Source organism: Pseudorasbora parva, chromosome 9 (assembly GCF_024679245.1).
Source record: "Pseudorasbora parva isolate DD20220531a chromosome 9, ASM2467924v1, whole genome shotgun sequence".
Taxonomy (NCBI): Eukaryota; Metazoa; Chordata; class Actinopteri; order Cypriniformes; family Gobionidae; genus Pseudorasbora; species Pseudorasbora parva.
The window spans coordinates 7,471,250-7,491,053 of record NC_090180.1 but is presented as its reverse complement, the minus strand read 5'-3'; the positions used below and the strand labels follow the sequence as shown (position 1 = coordinate 7,491,053).

General features: G+C 37.2%; 1 long non-coding RNA gene across 1 annotated transcript; it reads left to right on the top strand.

Moving 5' to 3' along the window:
* Positions 1-10,594: 10,594 nt before the first annotated feature.
* LOC137089458 (uncharacterized) lies at positions 10,595-11,995 on the top strand. The gene is made up of 3 exons (XR_010907688.1): positions 10,595-10,852; positions 10,934-11,028; positions 11,346-11,995. It is a non-coding gene; the product is annotated as an uncharacterized lncRNA (long non-coding RNA).
* The last annotated feature ends 7,809 nt before the right edge of the window (positions 11,996-19,804 follow it).

Genomic DNA, 19,804 nt, shown 5'->3' with positions numbered 1-19,804 from the left:
ACAAACCTTTAGCACTTAAGTGAGATTATTCAGTAAAAAGATTAATAACCTTGGTTCTTAGAAGGTATGAATACAATAAAATAAATCATAATAAAATCTTAATTATCTGAATAATAAAATAATGATCTTAAATGAGTTCAAACACTACATAGATGTTTTACAAGAAAAAACCTTTCTTCCTGACAAAGTGTAAGGAAAACACGCACTACATTGAGAATGGTGATGTTAAAAATTGGTAAACAATTTCAAAAGCAGTGTGTTTCAGGAGAAATGCAAAAAAAATCAGATGCATGAAAGGTCTCCAAACTGTTACACGCAAAAAGTTTTTGGTATGGTTTCAAAGTCAGTGAGTATACTACAAAGTAAAAACTTTGTGACTTTTGTAAAACTTTGTTAAGCATGCAAACACTGATAAACATGCTGGAGACAATAGCTGTATAATATAAACTAGAACCCAACTCTGATATGACTGACTGAGTTTGTTTCACATTACTCTAAATTATTTCACTTGCAGTTCCTGGCTAACTATTGAAGTGTATGGTATGTTAAAAATAAAACAGCTTACCATATGTTTACAATGTTCTTATAAAGAAAGACAAAATAGTAAAGTATAAAACACACGTCTGTTTTTGCACAAAACCTAATAGACACACTGGTGTTACAATATTGGTGTGGAGCGAATTTAGCCAAATTAAAGGGCTACTTATCAACAGTAATTAATTTACTTAACTGTTGTTAATTAAGAGACATACACAAAAGAAATGTGTATCCATGACTGCTGCGAGATGCACAGCTTTAAGTGCAAATAGTTAGAAAAGTTTTAATAAAAGTTTGAAATGTATTAGTTGTTTAGTTAAGGTTAGACTCACTTTTCATGTTGAGGCGTCATGTCCACATCATAGACAAATCAGAAATATGTCCTAAAAGAAATATAATTAGTTTAGTCTTAAACACTCTCATGTAGAAGGACTGTCATTTAACTCTCTTTACGCTGTATTTGTTCGTGTGTTTTTAATTCACTCCTATGAACATGTTTGACCATGCTCAGTGAGTAGTCTTTACAAACTGTACAACAGTACAAAACAAAAGAAACAAAAAATGTAAACAGTGTCATCGAGTAGTGGAAAAAAAATATTTTACAAATCAGCATAAACTTTACAATAAACCATGAGATTGTGTTGGAGAATTTCTGTATTCATTTTAAATTGTTCGTGATATTTATTTTTTAATAAGTTGTTCTCTTGAATTTACTTTTGTGAAAACATAATTTCTGTATAAAGATTATGTTTGAAACTTAAGCCTTTAAAAGAGTGTGGAGCAACATAGTTCTTAAATGTATTTGTATTACAGCAGTGGTAGTGATAGTTCATCTAACAAACGAGCAGAAAATTAGCAGTAGAGCAAAAAATGAACAAAGATTTTTAGCACATATGTGGTCGTTTTATTTGCGTGATGATGATGCTGATGATAATAGTTGAAAACATACTATAACCTTTAATGTCAAGTAAGATGTTGAAAGAAACTATTTTGCCTACATTAAACAACTTAGGGGGAAAATATATATATTTGAAATGCTGGTTTCTTAAAAGAGAATGTTCAGTCATATATTTAAAAAAGGTTTCTTAAATGAAAGGTCTGCGTTCATCACGTTTGAGGAATAGCATAAACTTACACTGCTTTGTTGCAGAGAAGCGTCTTCACCTAAAACAGAACACAATCCAACAAACAAAGAAAATATATCTGGACAAGATGCTAAAGCATAGTGGAGTAGAAACATATAATTTGTACATCCACATTTACAAACTTGTAACAAACTTACAAATTGTATTTTCAGTATGCATTATAAACAGCACTTGTCTTGTATGGTGTATATTTGAGCTATATTTTGTTATTTGGGTGCTCTTGAATTTACATGGCATGATGTACACACATCATTTTGTTTTATTTTGTCTACGGGTTTTACCAAAGCATGGACTTTTGTTTAACAGCCTTGGACTTTAATGAATGTGTAGCTTTCAGTGCAATAATCAGATGTCATTCCGTTGTAATTGTTTTAAGTGTAAACATCATAATGCTTCATGTGATCGATCCCACATCATAGATAAATGTAAAAGTTGCACTAAGTGAAATGTCAATTTGATCTAACGTTCTCAAACAGAAAGACTATGTTATTTAAATTCTTTATTTAACATTTTTTATTTATTCCTATAAACACTGAATGTTGACAGCTCTCAAAAAGAGTCTTCACCTAAAAACACAAAATGTGAACAGTGTCATTTGCTTTCTGAACAAGATGACTAAAACTTGTCTAAATTGACTAATAAAAAACATAAATTACAAAACCACATTTACAAACTTTCACAATTACTCACAAATGGATTTTGTGTATTGATTATAATTGGTACTTCACAATATGTACTGTGCCTCTTTTCTTAGTTATTTGGTCTTTTTTACATGGATGTTACAGATACACATAATTTCTGTATAAAGTTCATGTTTGAACATTTTATCTTAGCTTTACAAGAGTGTGGAACTTTTCATCACAAAGGTGTGACATAGCCCCCGACAAAATATTTAGCCGTCTACAAATATGCACAAAGATTTTAGCACAACTCCTGGGTAATTATATGTTCAATAAGTTATGACAACATATGTTTTTACATTGGTTTAACTCATCAAAATAAGTTAAGAAATGTTAAACTTTTTTAATAAGTTATACAAGATGTAACTCATTTTTTAAAGTCAGTTTAACATAATCTAAGTTGAAATAACTTAAACATCCAAGTCGATTGTACTACAAAAGTTCAAAATTAGCTTCTTTTTTTTTTACAGTGTGTCTAACTGGGAGAAAAATAACTGTGAGTGTAAGCAAAATATCCTATGTTTTGTTTTGTTTTAGTAAAATGACAGTACTTGGTCAAGCAAAAGTTGCATTAATGTTTTTATAGTGTTTTCTTGAGAGAAGCCTACATTTTATATAGGCTATATGTCATGGTTCGCAATGCCAATCAATGTCATCTAGAGTTCACGATGCCAAACCCTTGCAGATGTACCAGAGCTGTGATGCGAAACATCGCAAAACATCTTTAGAACATGTTTTACAGCCTTTGACGCTTTACTGATTCTACAGCCCCCGACCAGACATCCTTTCTCGTTATCCAAAACAGCATGATACAAAGTATTTACATTCTGTAAGATGTTGTAAAAGTTTAGACGTTCAACTGTGTGTGTGTGTGTGTGTGTGTGTGTGTGTGGGGGGGGGGTTGTGCTAGGGGTTAGATGCTTGAAAGATCAAAAAATGAAATTTTAAATTAATTAAAATGACTTTTTAAATCGATATTTAGTTTAATTCTTTTACCACAGTTTAAATCTACACCCTGGCGTGTGTCTTTGTGTGGGCCTACATTTCTTTTGGCTGGGGAGGGGGGAATGCAGCTACCAGATCTATCCTTGTTTCAAACGTTTGTCGTTTGCGAGTGATGTCATCTCAAACAGAACAGATTAAAGTATTTGACGTTAAATGTTAAAAACTGCTCGTTGGACAAATTTAAACTACTGCTGGGTGATATGTCTAATGCTTATGCACTCTAACAGTAACTTACAGTAATTTGGGGATGCAATGACTACAGCACATGCGGAAGGTGAGCAATAGAAGGGAACTTTTCTCTTTTCTGTTTATATTTGTGACCTGAGTTGAATGTTTACCTTTTCTTACGGACGAGTGTGACGGTACATAAGTCAATTTAATAAAAGTGGGAAAAACACTGCAGATTGTCTCTCGTTCATTTTTTCATCCGGTACCTTTTCTCTCTGGGCAATGGAACATTTCAACTTTGCATTACATCTTGTTTGAAATTTGAATTTGAAATTCTTCTGAAATTGTTTACTTCATGTGAAAACATTGTCCCTCATCAACCTTGACTTTTTTGTTGTTGTTTTTATCATTTTTATTGTTGTTTAGTGTTTTAATGGGAAACCACTCTTAGAAATGTAGGCCTATGTGAAAAGATTTTTTAATAAAAACAACCCCTGAGTGAAGTGTTTAACCTCAAAAGTTTCACATTTAAAAAAAAAATCATATTGGTTTTACTGTTTCAGAATACATTTTATTTTCCTGATAACATTTTACAATGCTTGAATACTGCGTTTTAGTTTTAAAGATCTGAATCACTTTAAAGTATTAAAGTTTGCCTATATGTGAAAAACTTTTCAAACATCACATTACCACCCCGTTTCACGTTTTTAAAGTTTAAAAGCACATCCTTTTTTAACAGTTGAAATTTGTTTTAAATTTAATGTTTTACCTCAATGCTCAAACAATGGAGCATAACTTAATCCATTGGAAGAAGTGGATGATCGTATCAAAGACTGGATAATCAATTCGCTGATCAACTATAAATGGTTAAAAAACTTTGTTAAAGCTAATAACTATTTTTTACAGATGTTCTTTAATTTAATTATTTTCCCCAAAATTAAAATCTCTGTGTGTGTGTGTGTGTGTGTGTGTGTGTGTGTGTGTGTGTGTGTGAGAGAGAGAGAGACTACAACTACAATTAGAGTTGAAAGAGTTAAGAGCGAATAACTAAAGATAAACTATGATGAACTAAACAAAATTGTTAACTAAAAAACAACCATTATTTTAAACATTATTTGTTTTGAATTATTTTACCATTATTTAAATAACTTCACCTCTGTATACACTGGGTGTTTTCCTCTGTATTGAGGGGGGGGGGGGGGGTGTTAGGGGGCGGAGACTGGAAGGGATTTTACACACCCTCAGGCAGTTCATTCCACTTCTGTCATTGGGGAGAGAGGATGCGTTTTTTGCTTCAGCCTGTATAAGAAACCATTGTTTTGTCTAAACTAAATAAACATTTAGCAGTAAATTGTAATCTGAAAAACTTAATATTATTTGTTTTGCTTTTATTGTTTTATTTATTTTGAATCGCTGTGTGTGTGTGTGTGTGTGTGTGTGTGTGTGTGTGTGTGTGAGAGAGAGAGAGAGAGAGAGAGAGAGAGAGAGAGAGAGAGAGAGAGAGAGAGACTCGAGAGTGACTTGAAAACAATTAGAGTTGAAAGAGTTAAGAGCGAATAACTAAAGATAAAAACAAACAACTAGAAACGACCATTATTTTAAGTGTTATTTGTTTTTAATTATTTTACCATTATTTAGATCTTCACCTCTGTATAGACTGGGTGTTTTCTTCTGCTCTGAGGGGAGTGTTAGGGGCGGAGACTGGGGGGGATTTTACACGTACCCCTGGCTCTCACTGACGATTTAGCCATCGGAGGGAGAGGATGCTTTTGCACTGAACTCCATAGGAAAACATTGTTTTGTCTAAACTAAATAAAAATGTAATGTGAAACAACTTATTATTTTGCTTTTATTTTTTATTTTACTTTTATTCACTGCTGTGTGTGTGTGTGTGTGTGTGTGTGTGTGTGTGTGTGTGTGTGTGTGTGTGTGTGTGTGTGTGTGTGTGTTGAAACAATTAGTCTTGATAGTGTCATGAACAAATAAATAAACTACATTGAACTAAACAACACATGTTAAAACAAAAATAAGTATTATTAACTTTTATTGAACTAATGCATTCTCTAGCATTGAGGGGGAGTGTTAGGGGGCGGAGACTGGGTGGGGAACTTTACGCAGCCTCAAGCAGCTCATTCCGCTTCTGTCATCGGAGAGAGAGGATGCTTTTGCACTGAACTCCATAAGAAAACATTGTTTTGTCTAAACTAAATTAAAATGGAACATTACAATCTAATGTGAAACAACTTAATATTATTTGTTTAGCTTTTATTTTTTATTTTACTTTTATTCGTTGTACCAGATCAATGGGAGTGTTAGGGGTGGAGACTGGGGGTGTGTCTTTACACACGCTCCCACAGCTCATTCCGCTTCTGTCATCGGAGAGAGAGGACGCTTTTACACCGAGCTCCATAAGAAAACATTGTTTTTTTCCTAAAGAAAACCCGTGTAAGTGAAATAACATTATTCGTACTTTCTTTCTTTGATATGTTTAATACATATACCTTTTTGAACCTACTCTATAACTTTATATTTACTTTTTTAAAATGATTGAACATTGACTTTTTTAACAAGCTGTATGTATGTCAAAGAGAAAAACAAACTTTAACTTGTCTTTATCTTTAAACATACCATACCCTTGTATTTAACAGAGACGTTTTTAATGTTTTTAAACATCTAAAATGTATGTGAAATACAATCTTTGTTTAATAAAAACTGATTTCCATGATCTTATACTTGTCACTGCTATTCCTATGCCAAAACCCCACTCAAGAGTACATTTGAAACATTCTTTGATTGTTTTCAAACAGTTACGAAAACACACACACACAAAGTTACCAAAACAGTCATAAATTCCTTTGAAAGGGGGGTGTATAGGAGGAGGAGGGTGGTAAGAAAACAGATGGTCAAACTGATAGTCATAAAACAGGTGTCCGGAAATTGTGTCCAGGAACAGGTGTCCAGTCCGGTGGGAGGGAGGGGGGGAAGGAGGGGGGGTTATGGAATTTTTATGACCCCATCAATCAATCAAATTTGACACATAGTCGCCTCTATTCTCTCTCACACCCTCAGCAGTGCTATAACTTGACAGCCTCAGGTCCTTAAAAATTCTATCATCCAAGCTGTCCAGGAGCTGGATTTTCTTGACCTCTACTGATCCACTTGGTTCTCCTTGTTTCTGCAAACTTTCTCAATCATTCCTCAAACAGAAGAAATCTCTTGATACCACAAAATTTAGGCAAACTAGTTAGTTTTGTTCTCACAATTGGCATAATTGGCATAGTAGAGGGGCGTCAGTGGCTCAGGGGGCCTCAAGGTCTCAGGGGGCGGCAGTGGCTCAGGGGGCGTCAGTGGCCATGGGGGCAGCAGTGGCTCAGGGGGCGTCAGTGGCCCAGGGGACGTCAGTGGCTCAGGGGGTGGCAGTGGCTCAGGGGGCATCAGTGGCCCAGGGGGCGTCAGTGGCCCAGGGGACGTCAGTGGCTCAGGGGGTGGCAGTGGCTCAGGGGTGGCAGTGGCTCAGGGGGCGGCAGTGGCTCAGGGGGCTTCAGTGGCCCAGGGGGTGGCAGTGGCCAAGGGGGCGGCAGTGGCTCAGGGGGCGTCATTGGCTCAGGGGGTGGCAGTGGCCCAGGGGGCGGCAGTGGCTCAGGGGGCGGCAGTGGCCCAGAGGGCAGCAGTGGCTCAGGGGGCGTCAGTGGCCCAGGGGGAGTCAGTGGCTCAGGGGGTGGCAGTGGCTCAGGGGGTGGCAGTGTCTCAGGGGGCCGCAGTGGCTCAGGGGGCGTCAGTGGCCCAGGGGGCGGCAGTGGCTCAGGGGGCGTCAGGGTCTCAGGGGGCGTCTTAGTCTCAGGGGGTGGCAGTGGCTCAGGAGGTGTCAATGGCACAGGGGCGTCAGGGTCTCAGGGGGTGGCAGTGGCTCAAGGGGCGTCAGGGTCTCAGAGGGCGTCAGGGTCTCATGGGGTGGCAGTGGCTCAGGGGATGTCAGGTTCTCAGGGGGTGGCAGTGGCTCAGGGGGTGTCAGCGTCTTAGGGGGTGGCAGTGGCTCAGGGGGCGTCAGGGTCTCAGGGGGCATCAGTGGCTCAGGGGGCGTCAGGGTCTCAGGGGGTGGCAGTGGCTCAAGGGGTGTCAGGGTCTCAGAGGGCGTCAGGGTCTCAGGGGGTGGCAGTGGCTCAGGGGGCGTCAGGGTCTCATGGGGTGGCAGTGGCTCAGGGGGTGGCAGGGTCTTAGGGGGTGGCAGTGGCTCAGGGGGCGTCAGGGTCTCAGGGGGCGTCAGGGTCTCAGGGGGCATCAGTGGCTCAGGGGACGGCAGGGTCTCAGAGAGCGGCAGGGTCTCAGGGGGCGGCAGTGGCTCGGGGGGGGGGGGGGGGGCAGTGGCTCAGTGGTTCATGTAGGTTGTATACAAACATATTCAATCCCCAGTACCACCTCACCAAGTGTTGAGGTCTCCATGAGTAAGACACGCAACCCCATCTGCTCCCGACGAGTTAGATGGTGCCTTACGTGCCTGACATTGCCATCAGTGTATGAATGGGTGAATGTGAGGCAAAAATGTAAACCGCTTTGATGGCCATAGGGTCTGTTGAGCGCTATATAAATGCAGTTTATTTACCATAGTTTGGAGAGCTGTTTTTGGGTCTATAGGACTTGCAAATTGAGACCTTCTTTTAGCATTACATACAGTAAAAAAAATCACTGTTTCTTGAAACAAGTCTATTATTTTGTACCTTTAACTGCTTTACTATGTTCTCAAGGTCCTTCTTCTCTGATGTAGGAATCAATCACTCCCAGCTAGATAGAGTTCTGACTGCTTTACTCAAAAGCTGTGAATTATATCCTTCATATCCTTCACAACTGACACCAGCAACTGGTACTGAATATGAACGGTCACAATCTTTCTCAGCTTTATGGACTGCAACAGTTAATTCCTCTTGGCCATACCTTTGCCACAGGTTGATTTGGACAATTTTTCGCACCTCTTCAAGCTTTGTCTCACAATCACTAACATTCTTCTCAATATCTATCTGGTGCGTTTCAAGCGCCACTTTCTCATCACTCTTTGCTTAAGCTTCCAGCTTTGCTAGCAATCCCATCTTATAGTCACCATTAGCATCATAAAATGCTCTCGCAAAAGAAGAGTTTCTGGAATTAAATTCTGCGGTCTGATTCGATCATTTGGCTTGACTCTCGAGTGAAAAACAGTGTCTTGTTTTGTAAGACACTAAGATATTTGCAATTTGTAAGATATTTGCAGAGGTTCTCTCTCTCTTAAAGGGGTTCTTCAGCGCTGGGAAGATGAACCTGTATTTAAACTGGGTCATCAATGCAGTAGAAATGTGAATTTATTTAGACTGAGAAAAGACAGAAAATGTATTTTGTCCCATGGGGATGAAAGACTACAATTCCCAGAATGCTTCGCTGCCCTGTGAGGCCATTCCCAACGCCACCAACTTCATTACTGTGACTGAGTTAGAGAAGACACTACAATTAAAAACTGAACGTGTCTGTTCAATATAATGAGTGAGTCACCGCAGTGTCACAGCACTGAGCACTAACTGCACGAGTGATGAGAGCTGAGGTAATTGCGACTACACTCGCGGCATACATTCACAACGCAAGTTCAGTCTGGCGCGTTTCAGTTCATGCCTTTGCAAGCTTAACTTTCATAGAAATGAATTTGAGAAGTTTAAAAACTTACATTGCTCACCATAGCTCCGTTTAAATGATCCTGTAGCTGAGCTGAGCTCTCCCTGCGAGCTGAGCGTAATCTCCCATCCCCCATGCGCGGATTCAAAACATGCGGAAATGGCTCCCTCTGCTGGCTGTAGTCTTTAGCCTTTGGGCAAACATTCCTCCTATGATGCAAAAATCGTCAATTTGCATCATAGGAGGAATTTTTCCAGAAATAAAATGCATAAATCTCTCGTCTCATGGAGATATGAGGGGGGAAAGCACAATAATTTGAATATACTCCAGGGTTTCTACTGATACAAAGCCATATGCTAGTCGCTGAAGTAACCCTTTAAGTTGGTCTACTGTTTTCCCCAAAGTTTCTTCTGCCATCTCACTTTCAAGTCAAATGATATCTTCTTAAACAGCTCAATTCATTTACTGATGACTTGTGTTGATAATGTTGATTCTTGTCCTTTGCACCAGCTTTATTTTCTGGACCATCAGAAGCCTTTAATCACATCACATCCACAAGCTTGGTTATTAAGTGTCAAGTTATCAGGGATTCTCAGCCTCAATTTCTGCCCAAACTCAAAAAAGGCTTCAATAAACATTCAGAGTGCGCATGGCATAACTCAAAACATCTGAATCTTCATCACTGAAGCAATTTATTGCAAATATTTCAGCAATATCCTGATCTTCTTTTGCTTGTTTTCAATGCTCATTTTGGATGTTTAGCTTAATAACCACTAGTCTCTCAAAGTTGATGAACACACTGTGGCTTTTCCCAGCTGACCTTGAACAAACTCAGCAAACTCAACTCAATGCTTCAAAGTTCCTTACCAACTTGGGCAGGAGAAGCACATCCACTTTGCAAACAACGATCCCTCTGCATGCTGGTAATTACAGACACACCAGGTTCATTTCGAAGGCTGCGTCCTCCGGAGGACATCAGTGAAGGACGCAGTATACGGAGTGTCCTTGATCAGAATTAAATGAGACGTCCTACAGGCAGGAAGTATCACATTGCTATGCCAACATGTTCAGCCTCGTTGCGCTCGCACGCTATATGACCGAAAATTATTTATAACTTGAAAATGACTATGAAATGTTTCTCGCATTGACAGCAATGTACTGTTCTAAATGTTTAAAAAGCACTAAACTCTTATAATCCTGTTTACCACAACTATCTGTTTGAGGTAATACAGCTTAAAAAACAAATACAAGCTTAAACTACTTACATTTAAATACCAAATCAACGCTTGCAGGTGTATATATGGCGGTGGTGCCATTTTTTCAAATAATATAAAAAAATATGACAGTTGTTTACTTGTTGCAAGTTGCAAGTAGTTGCATCAGCGAAGGATACACCTCATGCACATGTAACCCATGTTAAATGTGGTGCCTTAGGAAAATAAATATATATATATAATTGTATAGTCTAATAGTTGTATTTCTAATTAAAATATTGAAACGATCTATTAAAGTACATTGTGAATTAACTATGTATAAATAAAAATAATAATTATCATATTTGAGCGGAGATCATGTGACGTATTACACGTAACACAAGCTGTGTATGACGCAAGCGGATGACTCACGGAAGTGCGAGAGATGCGCTGAACACGAGATGAGTGATGCAGAAACGGGATTAAAAAGGTTTATATTGTTAAAATTCATTTAATATTGTTATAAACAACTTTATAATACTTTATGATTGATGATGATAAATCATTGTAGAATGATGATTGCCGATGTAAACGTGGATGCTAGATGATTGTGAAACTCCTGTGAATCTGAAGCGGGTGTTTTAAAAACTGAAAACTCGGGATTTGGTGAGTTATCTGTATTTTTCTTTTCTTTAAAAGATGTGTTTTTTGTTACCTGCATATCATTATGCATGTTGTAAAAATCGTTTTCATATTTCATGTTCATATGATTTATTTTGAGATGTTGAGTGATATATTTTGTTAAGCTATGAATGAATATTGATGTCCATATCAATATGAGTATAATATACATTTCTCAATATGCCTGTAAAATAACATGCTTGACATGAAAAGTTGTGATGCATATTTAAACACAGTTTTAATAGGAAAAAGAAAAGTTGATGAGATTGTTATATATTAATGACACTGTTTTGGTAAAACAGGTCAGGTTTGTTGATTTGAGTTGAAAACCTCTCTCATGGATTTGAGATGGCGAGCCACCAAAATTGAATGCTGATTCCTGGACCTGGGAAAGCACACTTTTGTTGTATCCACTGTATTAAGGACATTCGTTGCGTTGCATCAACTTGCTTCAGGAGGACAACTCTCTTTCCTTTGGATACTTCTCTGAACTGGTAGGACTGAGCCGATTTGGCACTCACTCACTGGACTTGTTAAAGGACCATTCTTGGACAATATTTGAAAGACAAATTCAGACAAAGAGTTATAACAAGGGTATTTGGTTATTGCGTGTGAGTTAAATGTATATTTTGTATTTAATTTTGTTTTGTTTTTTCATTTCAATGTGATTAGAGATTTCAGTTTTGCTGACTGGTTAATTGTGTTTATATTACCTTGTTACGGGGTTTTGTTAAAGAAGGTTCTGGTTTGAAAGCAATATAGAACAAAAAATCCCCAAATTTAAAGAGACAGTTAAGTTTAATAGCTGTCTGAAATACAGAAAACAAATAAATAATTAACGGTCTTACTACAGTCTGCCAATTGAGGTAACGTACATTCAATTATTTCAAGGAATAAAAGAAATCGAAATCTTAACAGAATAAGAGAAACAAGACAAGAGACAACACAGAGAATTCATATTTTGTTTATCAATTTATTGTTTTATCAATCTATTGTTTTATAATTTATTTCCGTCTCCAAATCTTGTTTGTTTTGTCTATGTGACTGTTAAATTACAAATATATTTTCTTGAGTAATTTTCCTCATATGCTTCTGTGGTTTATTTACTGCCAGTATTAATTCTGTTCTCCACCAACCTAGAAACTGGTCCATCGCTCTAACGTTATGTTGAGGGCACTTGTTACACACACTCCAAATTCCTGTAAAAGAAGGGCGCATTTGGAGTGTCATACTCACTTTTTTAAAATGAATGGCCTTATGGCGCATGCAGCCTTTGAATGCGACCTTCCAAAAGACACAGCTCATGTGACATGAGCAGTTTCAATGGCCAATCAGCTTCCTTGTTTCTTCCAGCTTGCACTCTGCTCACATCCAATAGCATCCATTCATTCGGATCTCATATCTAAACTCATTGTATCTGATAGGTAATGCTTTCTGGTAATGCTTTAGATTGCGGCCTGGAAAGTACTACGTAAGTAAAGTGAATTTACAGCATAACTTCGGTAATTATAGTATAACTATAAAGTAAGTAAGTACATGTAAGTATAAGGGAGCAATATGTAATATTCGGGGGAATAAGTACAAATCTGCGGGCTGTAAATTAAAGTGACTCTTGTTCCCTTCATGTAGTTACAGGGTAGGTACAATAAACACACAAACACACAATCTGATATCCCTCGGAAACTTTTATTCAAAAAACATAAAAAAACAAACAGATTTACAACACTTAGGTGTACTTTTTATTTAATAAATAATAATACAAAATATCAAAAGACATTTGATATTTAACAAGCATTTTAAAGCAGTTGCATTTATATCCAATTTTACATAAACCTAATAAGCGTAGTGTTTGTACTTCATATATATATATATATATATATATATATATATATATATATATATATATATATATATATATATATATATATATATATATATATATATTTTAGCTTTCCAAAAGTGCTTATTCGAGCTTGTATGTCCTTAAACGTAAGTCACATTTTCAGAGCTTTATATTGATTGTAAAGCAGCACTTTACATAAATTATCAATTTCCAATTCGCTCAGTGCCTTTTAGGTATTGAATATCAATATTACAGTTAGTTCAAAATGACTTAAACACTTTTACATTGTACTGTATAGTCATTTACATAATGTGCAGGTTTGTCTGGAATGTGACTTGACCTGATAGTTCAGTGTTTTGAACCTACTTGTTCTTGTTTTTGCCTGAGGTCCTCGACATGGTTGATCAAAACTATTCTATTTTTGGATTGAAGTTCAGTTTTAACTATAACCCATTTCACATTTTTATACTTAAATTGTTTATTCACCAAATGAAAATTCCTCTTAAGATCCATCAGTAGAAATAACGAAAAAGAATAAGAGGAAGACAAGCAAGAGAAACAAAAAAGGGACAAAATGTGCCTTTTTCCGTCTGGGCATTTTTATTGGAAATCAGTTAATTTATTTAATAGAAATAAAAATAATAATAATAATAATAATAATAATATTATATATATATATATATATATATATATATATATATAAAGAAATAAATGTTGTATTTGTTGTTTATTGTACTTACCCCGTAACTACAAGAAACAAGAGGGGAACAAGAGCAACTTTAATTCGTACTTACCCTGTAACTAAAAACTTAATTAACCCCTTAATAATAATAAAAAAAACTTACAGTATAAATAATTTGTTAATTTTCCTGATAGTTACCCCTTTATTCCCCCAATATTATATTTTGTTCAATAATTACAGAAAGTTATGCTGTAAATTCACTTTACTTTAGCCCCTTTCACACTGCACGTCAGACCCGCAATATTCCCAGAACATTGCCGGGTCGCCTTCTGTGTGAAAGCAACCACGTCCCGGAATTGATTACCGAATTGAACCTGGGTCGGGGACCTAGTAACATTGTGAGGTTCGATCTGGGACGAGCGCTGTGTGAACAAAAGCCGAAACTAATGCCCCAACGTGTACAAAGTTATCGTGCGACTCCTAGAGCTTGTTTTTTCAATAATACAACCCTGCAGTGCCAGAAGAGCTAGTCGGTGTTTTAAACGCAGAGAGTGTTCGTATACAAAAGAAACTAAAATTAAACAAGCAGAAATGTGCGCAAACTGGAGACAAGTCGAGACCACGGAGCTCCTTACTATCCGCGCTGAAGCTGAGATCGCTCGCCATTATACGTCACATCCGGATGTCATGTGTCAACTCGATCCGGGACCGTTACGGGTTGTGTGTGAAAGCGCACATATTACGGTATAGCGCACATATTACGGTCACATATTGCAGTGAGAATGGACCAAATCTAGAGGCCCGGGAACAAATGCCGGGTCGCATTATCCGTGTATTTGCCGGAATCGCAGTGTGAAACGGGCTCTACACAGAACTTTCCGGTCCGTAATCTAAAGCATTACCGACTTTGGTTTCTTCATTTAACAATTATGCTTGTTTTCTCTTTTTTGCAATTTCAAGTTTAACATAAAATTAACATTTGCATTTTTTGGGGTCATATATTGTACCATAACTTTTTTCCCTATATTATTATTGCACTCTTTTTTCATTTGAAAAAGCTGTCACCTCATTTTGTATATATAAGCTCTTATGTACATTGGCCTGTTGAAGGTCTGGATACATGTTTATAAGTTAACTTGTGCGAGTGCTGAAAGTGTAGTTTAATTTTCTGTTCAACTATTGGTTGAACTTTGACAGTCTGGTTTTGATGACCACTCTTATTATTAGCTTTTTTTCAGGAAATAAATGTGCTTATGTGTCATGGTAGAGCTATTGAAGAAGAACCATTAGAAGTCTCTGGATAGTTATTACACTGCAGGGCAAGTCCTGTGGCTTCCTGAAATTCAACATATTCTCTATTTGTGCTTTGTGCTCAGGGTCAGGTTGTTCAAAATACACCATTGTAGGACGTTCTGGACATATTCCCTGTGTGCTGACCCTGTATGCTTTGATAATGGAGCTGGGAGAGGCTATATAGTTTGTAGAAGACAGAAGAGAGAGTCATTTGGTGCTCTGTTTGAACCCCTAGTTAGACTGGAGGAGCTCTAGTTGACTAATATATAGCCTGAGGTGTGAGATATTGACAGTTCAGAGTTGCAGCTAATAAGAATTCTGATGGAGCTGTCTCTGTTCCAGGCCATAGCTGTAGCTTGGTATTCTGGGCACTGTGTATTGACTGTATATTGCATATATGGTAATCCCACCATGAATATTATATTATAAAAATATTTATTGGTATTTTTCTTATCAAAGCTGTCTTCTTTCGAGTCCTTAATGTTTGGAATTCAACAGAGACAAGGAGCCGCTTGTGGCGTTCAGTCAATCACAACTTTTTATTGCATGCCCTGAGCATGGATTGAACAAATTTGATGAAATAAGTCGTAAGCAACTCACAATCTTCACCCCCCATTCCCCGGACGCCCACAGCAAGAACTTGAATATCCTAGCAGCTCTGGCTGGGATCATCTCCTAAAGAGGACTATGAATGTTGAGAGAACTAGCATCATGCACAATACTAATTATTTTTTGTCCTCCTAGAATCCCGTACCACATTAGCTACAGCCCAGGCAGGCAAATAGATTGTGGTTGAAATGGAATTATGAGAACATAAGTAATAGGTAAGAAGCACCTTTCTCTACAGTTCAGACTTTGGTCAGTAAATAGTCAAAATTTGAAAGATGTTTCATCTTCCCTTAATTTAGCTCTTTCTACAATAGCCCGTAACTTGATTGCTGTTTCATTGTTTTGTTACGGTGAATGTGCTGTGCATTCAAATTAATCTGAAACTGCCAACCATAACTAATGGGGTGTGGAATGAGCACAGGCTAATAATCCCAGAGATCTCAATCATAAAGTATACTGTATAAATACACTAACCTACCTCCCTCCTTTGGAAACTCCAGCTCCCAGCATGTGTAAGGGTGGGTCGCTTACAGTGGTTCAGGCTGCAGAAAGACTAAAGAAACGTTATCAGCAAGATTGTAGAAAACCATTTCTCATCTATAACCATCCACTCTTATACCTACGACGGAAAAAAGCGCAGTTACAATAGCAAAATATGTGGGAGCGTTGCTATAATGTTACTATATTGGATTTATATAAGTAGCACTTCAAAGTCAACACAAAAGCGAATCATTTGTGATTGAAAGAATTTAATGACAAAATCTGGTTCTGGTTACACTTACAAAATAGATGTATGAGATGATAAAAAACATATACCATTTATCCTACACAGCATGAATAGAATGTTACCTGAGGGATGGGGAAAAAAGAGAGAGAGAGAAAGAGAGAGAGAGAGAGAGAGAGAGACAAAGAGAAAAAGAGAGCAAGGAAGAGAAGTGCTAAAGAGAAGGCCCCCTAAGAGAGAGCCAGAGAATAAAGGAGACAGAGCAACAGTTCCAATCTTCCTTTTATCTCTCCCCTGATTATGTGACTGAAACCCTAATGTGAGACATTCAAACTGACCAATCAGACCCAACTTCCCCCACTGTACTAAAGGTGTGCCACACATTTGGCCTACAGGCCTTCCGAATCTCATTATATTTAAGAATTCCAAATAGCCCTTCTGATAAGAAAGATTTGAAAAATTTGAAAGAAGGGTTGAAAACAGTACAGCAAATGTCTTTGATTATTTTCAAGTAATCAGACTTTGGGGTGGTACTCAGTGTGTTTTGACCGCAGGTACCAGGGTCTAAATCAAAAAAGTTACCTGGTTGCCTTAAAATTTTGAGTTCATTGAAATTTAAATTTTGAGTTAATACAACGTGTTTTGAGATTTGACAACCTTTATTAAAATATTATTAAAAGATTTTGTAAGCATATTGGGTAATTGTGTGTGTTTTATTTCTGATGATGCAGTGAAACATGCCAAATAGTGCTATTTTCATGATTTATCAAATGTTTTATGTGGTTCAGATACAATAATATTTTGAGTTTCTATTTATGAAACAAATTTCCTTCATTGTATCAACTCAAATTTTTAATTTCAATTAACTCAAAATTTTAAGGCAACCAGGTTACTTACTTTTTTAAGTTAAATCAACAAAAAAATGTACAGTGTGGAAATGGGGCTTATGTGAAGTTTCAGCTCAAAATACCCCACAGATTATGTATTATGGCCTGTTAAAATATCCACTTTTTTTGGGTGAGCAAAAACACACAGTTTTTTTTTTGTGTCCCTTTAATTGCAAATAAGCTGGTTCTCCCTGCCTGTTCTTTCAAGAAAAGGGCACACTGTAAAAAATTATTTAGAAAAAAAGTTACCAGGTTGCCTTAAAATTTTGAGTTAATACAATGAATTTTTTTTGAGATTCGACAACCTTTATTAAAAGATTATTAAAAGATTTTGTAAGCATATTGGGTAATTGTGTGTGTTTTATTTCTGATGATGCAGTGAAACATGCCAAATAGTGCTATTTTCAGGATTTATCAAATGTTTTATGTGGTTCAGATAAAATAAAATTTAGAGTTTCTATTTATTAAACAAATTTCCTTCATTGTATCAACTCAAATTTTTAATTTCAATAAACTCAAAATGTTAAGGCAACCAGGTTACTTACTTTTTTAAGTTAAACCAACAAAAACCAACATTTTTTTTTTTTTTTTACAGTGCAGAACTTCAATAGCTTGCGCAACAACAACATCAAAACCCATCATTCCTGCCAAAGGTCCCTTTAGCCTATATAATAAATCAGGTAATTGAGCTTAATGCTTTACATCCAGAACCCTTTGTTCAGGTACAGGGTTAGATAATGTTTGTCCTATTAGAGCATGCACACATGAGCACCCGTCCACTGCGCCAGTCACACACGCACTTATTAGTATGCTTTGACAAGAAGTATGCTGGCAAACATGTGTCTAAACAACGATAGTCTCATTGGATAGTGGATACAATTTCACAAGCGTATTTCATCTAAAATCTACCTATCCCTATAGTTGCTCATTCTACCAGTAGCATGGCTACTTTCAGGGTGGCACTTAAAGGGGTAACACTCTCAGACATCTGTGCTGCAGCTTCTTGGATCTCTCTATGCACATTCACAGGATTTTATATAATGCAACAAATCCGAATCCCTTGGGGTTTGCTGTTTTATCTGTGGCTAAATTGACAGGGGAGGGAAAAGATATAGTCTCTTGTGACCCTGGTGGTATAAGTCATCAAAGATAATATCGTGGTGAGGTCGAAATAGATCATAAGTTATGCCCATAACTATGGATCTATGAGACCGAGCGATGACCGTGATCATCCCATCCTCTTTTTATTTAAAGGTGCACTATGTAGGATTTTTGGAGTAAAATAGTCAGTGTAATATATTTTATTTAGTTGGGTTCTTACAATATCCCAAATGTTTCCAACTATTTCTTTATTTTAAGAAAATTGCTATTTTAACCAAAGAACCGGGACGTCTAAGGGAGTCACCTGTCAGTTGTGTCATATCTGCATTACCCTCGGTTTCCGGTTTTATTTGGCAGAAATGCTTTACTCTTAGCAGTGTGAACAAGTTTCACAGCAGCCACTTAGCAAATGCACAGAGTAACAACTTACAATAAATTTACAATAATTCAGCACACTTAAATGTATCTAATATGATAGAGCTGCATTATCTCATACTCATGACTGGAAAAGCATAAATGGCGCCGGTGACTATGTCCCGACATAATAAAAGCCCTGCACAACAATCGCTCCAGCTGCCTTGCTCAGCTCCCACAACACTTGGCCCTGCTCTGCTTCATACTACAGTAACTTTAATAATCGCATCCATGAACATGATTTCTGCCCAAGTCCTATCCCAAATCTTTTCCACCGGCTGTGAGGGAAAGACCACATGTCCCAAGATTCTGAGCTCAAACTTGCCGTCATCAGACTATGCCTTTGTTTTGAATAGGCGACCTATAGCGGATGGAAAAGTTGCATAGTGCAGCTTTAAAGACCCTCTAAAGTCAAAATTAAGTATGTGATCTGAGTTTGTCACACCACAGAAAAATATGTTATTAACCACCCAGCCAAATTTGAATGAAAAGTCGCCAAGTAAATAAAATAAGAGATCAAAATCTTGAAAAAATGAGCAGTATTCTCTGCTCTCAAACACTGGGGGCATGTCCGCTGGCTGCGCCGAAACCACCCCGACTCGCGGGAAAGCTACCTCCGGTCTATGCTCCAGAGCCAGAAACAAACTAAGGCCCAGAGGTGGACAAAGTACACAACTATAAAAGTAAAAGTACAACTGGTCAAATTTTACTCCGTTACAAGTGAAAGTTGTAAAAACAGATTTTTACTCAAGTAAAAGTACAGAAGTATTTGTTTTCAAAAGTACTTAAGTATAAAAGTAAATTTCCTTTTTTATGTTGCAGCATTATTGTATTATAGTTGTATAAATGCACACTGTCATCATGGTTTAAGCCAGTCAGTGATGCTCCATCTGACATACTAGCATACGACTAACTTAAACTCATTTAATTACTTGTATATAAGTTACAAAGCTGCTGTCACTTTAAGGCCGAAGTCACGGATCCAATACATCTGATATTTTCCCAACTTTGCCATTCTCTTTCTCCCAGACGTTTATATATTTTTATATTTTATAAGACATGCACCAAGTATATGCCAACTAAACTAATCTTGATTTAAAAAAAAAAACTGAAACATCCTTTCAAACTATGGCTATGAGTGCACACACTTGTGCCTAAGAACCGTCTTCTTCCATTTTGCTATGAACTGATCAGTGTTCAAAAAAAGT